The sequence below is a fragment of the Pipistrellus kuhlii genome, unplaced genomic scaffold (genome assembly GCF_014108245.1).
Source record: "Pipistrellus kuhlii isolate mPipKuh1 unplaced genomic scaffold, mPipKuh1.p scaffold_m20_p_2, whole genome shotgun sequence".
Lineage (NCBI taxonomy): Eukaryota > Metazoa > Chordata > Mammalia > Chiroptera > Vespertilionidae > Pipistrellus > Pipistrellus kuhlii.
This window is the reverse complement of record NW_023425515.1, coordinates 150,198,638-150,205,166: the sequence shown is the minus strand read 5'-3', so window position 1 is coordinate 150,205,166 and position 6,529 is coordinate 150,198,638.

Sequence of the window (6,529 nt, the reverse complement as noted above, 5' to 3'; positions counted from 1 at the left end):
AAATATGTGATACTTTAATCAATAAAGAAATTAAAAAAATAAATAGAGGTAATATGCAAATTGAAATATATATATATATATATATATATATATATATATATATATATCCCCCCCATGGGATTGTTATGAGGTTTAATTGAGTGAATGTAAATAACATATTGTGGGGAAGCATGAGACTTCGTTGAAAAGTTTGTAAGGAGAACATTCGAGAAAAGAGAAGTGTGTCGAAGGCCGCCTGCACTGTTTGTGGGGATTCCAACTTAGGGGTGTGCCGAAGGAAGTGCCCCCAATTACTCCTTGACCTTTCCAAACAGGTCTGTGCTCATGCTGACCCCCAGGTGTTCACTGGAATCCTTATGCTTAGCCTTTAGGTGTCCTTACTTAAAGGACATTATAGACACATTTGTCCTCCCAATATTACTTACCTTGCTGATTGTCTCTAAAAGATAAACTTTATCTCAAACTGCTATTACAATAAAAACCTAATGAGACAGGCAATCAAGGTTGTCTGGTTCCTCTAGCCAGGCAGTCCCTTAGCCCTCTCTTTCACAGCAAACATTATGTCAGAGTAATCCAGTCATCTGTCCCTCAGGGTCTGCTGATCAGCCCCAGCAACACATAAATGTTTGGCAAATAAAAGAAATGAATATAAGTAATGATATACTTACAAGTTAGGAACAAGATATGTAATATTATCTATTAGTGCTGCAAAATGCATGTTCTCCATCTGTATGTCATTTTGCTTTTTTTGTCATACCTGCCACGTGCATTCACCAATGATATCCATATATCTGGTAGCTTACTTGTTTCCTTCACAGTATATTTCTAAATCCTTGGAACTTAGGAAACAATAATAATCTATTCAGAAAGTCTGTATCTTCTATTTTGGTATGGCAATTCAGTATCTTCTGTACCATCATTTGATTATTTTGCTTCTTTTTCTTTTCTAATTTTCTCACAGTTTTACTTCTCAGTTTTCTATTAAATCCTTATTCTGAGCTCAGTGAACAGAAACTAAAATGCACTGTGTGTTATAAAGCACAAATGTAGGCCTCCTATTTCGGGAGACTACTATGATAATCATTACTTTGTTTCCAAACTGGAAACACACACACAAAAAAATTAGTTTGTGCTCGAGGAAATAGACCTAATTATCTACCATTTCAACTGATATAATAACTGGGTGGGAGAGATGATCTCACTTCTTAAATATGTAGAGATATGTCTGAAGCATTCTTAGAGATACTTAGAGTTGTGGGGAAATGCCCTCTTCTGGGAGTATAGAGTTCTTCTGTTGTCAGAGAAGACCAACTCATAGAATTTTGAGGTCAGAATGGGTCAACAGCCTTTCACATAATTCCATGAACAATGAGGCAATGTTGACCCCAACTGGACAAGACCTTCCAAGTCCTTACTTTTATTTCCATTGCCATTGTCTTCCTTCAGACCTTCTGGTTTTCACTTTCCCTCCTCTAGATTATTGTACTTTTACTGTCTCCTTATCCTTCCCCTCCTTATCTCTCAAATATTGATCCTTCAAAATGCCATCAGAACTGTGTTCCTTAAACTGGACACTGGTCAAATCCAGCTCCAGGCCACAAACCTCGACTTGCTCCCCATCACCTGCAGAATAACTCATAAACTCTTCAAATGGCATACAAGATGTTTGAGGATCTGGCTCAGTCTGCCTTTCCAGGTCTGCCTTTCCTACCATATCCTGTCTTCTGCAATACTCTACTCTCCTAGCCCCTGAGTGCACTCTGCCGTTTCCTCAGGCATGTCTGTCCTTCACTATAGAACTTGGCGCATCCTCTGACAGATCTCTTTCTCCCTATATTGAAAGCTCATTGAAAGCAACAATTGACTTACTCTCCTCTGAATCTCAGCACCTAACCAGGATCTGAAAATGACAATATAATTTGAAGATGTTTCTGATTATAACGTTTGTGGGGAGTAATCCCAGTTTATCTGTAATATTGTAGATTATGTTAATTCAAGATGATTTACTGGGAGGATAAAATATGAAATTGAGTGAATTATTTTATGGCTGAGAAGCGATGAAATTGAGTGAATTATTTTAAAATGTAGTTCTTGCCAAATCTAAAATGACTTTCAAAGACAATTTGGGTTCATGTTCTTAATTACTCGCTCAGTAATGACAGTTGTTTTGAAAAGAATACAATGAAACAGAGAGCTTGCCAACTAGGGCAGAAGAAAATTCCCAGCGACTTTCAGCATAAATCATCCATAGGCCTCACGGCAAAGACTTGGCTATATCAATGAACAATTTCAAGGTTGCTGGGCCAACCCTATAAGCACATTAGAGTCTGAGTCCTTACTAAAAATAACAATATCAAATTAAAAAGTTACTTTTGAGAGAAGAACATTATTTTACAGTTAGAACCTTCTGGATTGTAAAAAATGCAAACAAACGTATGTATTATTTTTGCAGCCAAGTTATTCAAATGCTTCATTGGCCCAAAACATCTTTTTCTTTTTATGGGACTTGAAAAGTCAAAAGCCTCTTTAAAATTTTTTAAAATATCTTTTCATTTGGTATTCAAAAAGTTTTTACAAAAGTACACAAAGCTGTCAATGTAAGGACATCCAAACCTAAAGAGAATTTTTATAAAACTTTATTTGAGCCAAACAGGATATGCCTGGAAGCAAAATCTCAATAGACTGAGAAAATGCTTTTGCATTTGGAATTTAGGAGGGACTCTAAGGAAGATTACACAAAGGTGGGAGAAAGCAAGGAGGGGATTGTTTGACAGGATAGTTAAGAAGATTTTGTGCTCTCTTGAGGGCGGTTTCTCTTCTGAGGGGCCCTAAAGGAGGCATTTAGAAAGCTTGTTAATTTACATGCCCAGAAACAGTGGACAGGGCTTAAGGTAAAGATTAAAAAGAAGTTATATTGAGGGGGAAGGGAGGGCATGACTGCCCATTAGGAACTATGATCAGGTCACTCTGTGAGGTTACTTTTTGTAGAACCCCTTTTTCATTCACAAAGCTAAAGCCTAAAAAATTAACTTAATGATTTCAATTATTAAATTAAAAATAGAAAAGCTGAGAATAGACAAAAGAAATATTGTTGATAATTTGATAGTAATTCCTTTAAAATGCTTCTATTCTCTAGTCCAGGTTGTGGCACTTTTATCTGAGGGAAGGACCACAGCACATTTTTGTTGACTACAAGCTTGAACCTTTCCAGTTCATCTGATCTCGAAGACATTTTACAAAATCAATGTAAGCAATTGGTTTTGATCCCGAGGCAGGAAAAATCTGAAATGAACAAGACATATTAAATTTGACTTCAAGACTCCTAAATACAGATTATATCCTGGAGTAGAAATAATGTATCAGTTGCTCTTATGACTCATAAAATCAGATGTAAATATTTTTATTGCTCAAAACTACTGAGGATACATCCAACTGAATCAAAACAGAATCTCTAATGCTGAGCTGAACATAGAATTTCTGCTTAGACTAACTTAGAGTTGAAAATATTACTATAATTCCAAATTCATTTGTTCAACTTTTTAGGACCACTAAAGGAAACCAATTCAAGATGATTTAAAAACATTTATACTTTTATTCAAAAACATTTTGCCAGGGATTTTGTTACTTTAAAGAAAAGTTCTAAGAAATCTGTCATATTAGTTTAAACTGGTAAAAAAAATACTCTTAAACTAAATTAGAAAAAAAATTATTAAAGTCAAAGTACACTAGTGAAAAAATCAGGCAAATGGAGGAGGTGGGAGGAAGAGAGAAAGGAGGGGGAATGGGTTGGAGAGCATTAAAGAGCAAACAAGTAATTGATTTATAAATAAGAAAGAGTTTTATGGTACAAGCAAGAATATGTTCTCTTGTTATTTTCTTCTTTTTGGTTTTATTTAGAGAAAAGGTAAAACTTAAAGAGAAAGAGGATATGGAGAAAAGATCTAAGATACAGGTGTTTTGCTAGTTGTTTTGTGTGTGTGTGTGTGTGTGTGTGTGTGTGTGTGTGTCTGTTATTTTGCTAAAGAATGAACCACTTGTAACTGGACACTGTGTTCATGGCCTAACCTCATCTAATCTTTCCCACAGGCTTAAGAGGTAGGTATTTTGATCCCCATGCCATAGATGAGGAAATTGACACGCAGGAGGTTAAGTACTTTAACAAAGGAATTTAGGAAGTGAGAAGTTAAGTTTTTTTTTTTCCTTTCAAATTCAGGATCTCTCTACCCACTTACAGCATAACAAAGTCAAAGGTTCTTCACAGGCAAAATCTTGGCAGGTTCAAATTCTGTCTGTGACCAAGACACATTTTGCTTTCTGCCTGAAGATAAATAATCTCTAGGTTGTTTTGAAACGAGTAGCATGACTTAGAATATGGTGCTGAAAAGGATTTTTGCTTTAAAAGTGAATTGAGAATGAAAACGTAATGATCGTTACAAAAGGTTCTACAGCCTATTTGCGTGTTCCCAAAAGCAGATCAAGCAGAAAACAAGGAGTTTGGTACAAGGCGTTTAGTTAGTAGGTGATCCCAGGAAGTGGGATGGATTGTAGCCAGGACTTAATCAAGTTTTCTATTGGTTTTTAGAGTGAACCATGAACAAAGGTTTAACTCTAACATTGAATCATTCTTTTAATTTAAAAACTGATTAGTATTAACTTAAAAAGGAAATTCCAGCAAAATATAAAGGTTCTTATAAAGAAGGCTATAGCAAGGACCACTTATGAAAAGTATAAAGGCATCAAAAGAAGACAAACTAATTAAATTCATCAGCCAAGATTTATTCTGTCAAATGAGAAAGTAGAAATTTGACAACCTAATTTATACTATAAACTAGAGCCCAATGCACGAATTTGTGCATGGGTGGGGTCCAGCTGGCAAGCCCCAATGGGGACCCATCTGGCGGGCTGGTGGGAGGAGGGGCCATGGACGGTTGGCCCCGCCCCTAGAGTGTTGGGGGCTGATCCGGGACTGGGCGGGTCAGCGAGGGTGGGGAGCCAAGGAGACCCCGATCAGGTCAGTTTGCTGCCACAGTGCACCTCACAGCCACTGGTAGTTCTAGTCATTCGGCTATACCCGTTGTTGGGTTTATATATATATATTCTATTATATATATATAATCTATTATATATATATAATAGATTGCCTTGTACAATATGTTTACATGTGTGAAAACAAGGAGTCACCACGAAGAAATATTGTGCTTGCAAATTATGAATGGTGAAAGGTGTCAGTTTCTCAGTGTTTAAGCCCCTGTGCTGTACCGGAATTTCAAAATAAACTACAAGAGCTCCACTACTGATTGAAACATGAAATGGAAACTCTCAGACTTAAGTTGCCAGAGGATTCTATTAAGAGAAATAGTTGACAAAGCAACTGCTTTCCCCTTCTCCCCCATAGAACTTTGGTTTCACCTGGAGTGCTAATGGCTTTAACATTTTACTTTTTTTCTCCCTGTAAACTTGTGCTTCATTTCATTTGAGAATTTTTTCATTCTGTAACAGTATTAGATTTTTAGTGTGGAAAGGAGCAAAGCATTGAACTCAATATAGGAGCTTTACTTGATTTCATTTGTTATTCCCATAACCAAGAAACTAACAGTTATTAAATACTGTTTTTAAATGTTATTAATATATGTGCCAGGCACTGTGAGGCACATTTGATAAACATACTGTCATTTCATCCTCCCCTAAAACATATGCTATCTATAAATTATCCATGTTTTATAGAGAAGAAAACAGGTCTGTGACTCGTCTGAGGTAATTCAACTAGTAAATGGTCAGACTAGAATTTAAGCTCAGGTCTCCTTGGCTCCAGAATATTTCTCTTTCCCATTGCTCCTTGCAGATATAACAATTAGAAAGTTATGGCATGGCTTATTCTTCAAGAAGCAGCAATTTTAAAGAAATGTGAACTTGATACTTTCCTTGAAACATAACTAAAAGAATTTAGGGGGGAAATTATATTATTTCAGGTTAATAATAGCTTCTTTGATTTTCCTTTGAAATGATATCTACTCAATTCCTAGTAGAGTGCTTGTTACATTGTAAGGGTTAACTAGTTCTCTTCCAATTGTCTTCTATTTTAACAATGAGGATTAATAAAACTACTTCATATTTTACCATTTGTATCTACAAACTAATACTATAGTGGACACTTATTATCTTGTATGCCCAACGTCCAGTCTTCCTCTGGGAACTGTTTCACACACCCACCCTCTTTTAAATTAAATGACTATCCCCATCCTATCCCACCCCCTACATCCTGCTCTTACTAAAGCTTCACTGTGAACAGAGAGTATTTCTCGTCCCCTTGACTTACGTGCCTAGCCATGTGGCTTGCTTTGATCCATGGTGAAACGGAATTTTTGGACTGAAACACAATGGTTCCCGGGCTCTTGTCGGGTGGAGTGGAAGAATGAATCCACAGACAGAAGGTGGTATAGACAAGGTGGAAATTTGTTGAAGAATAAGTACAGACTCCCACGTGGGAAGAGGAAAAGAGTCCCTCTGAATGGACTCCCATGTAGGGAGG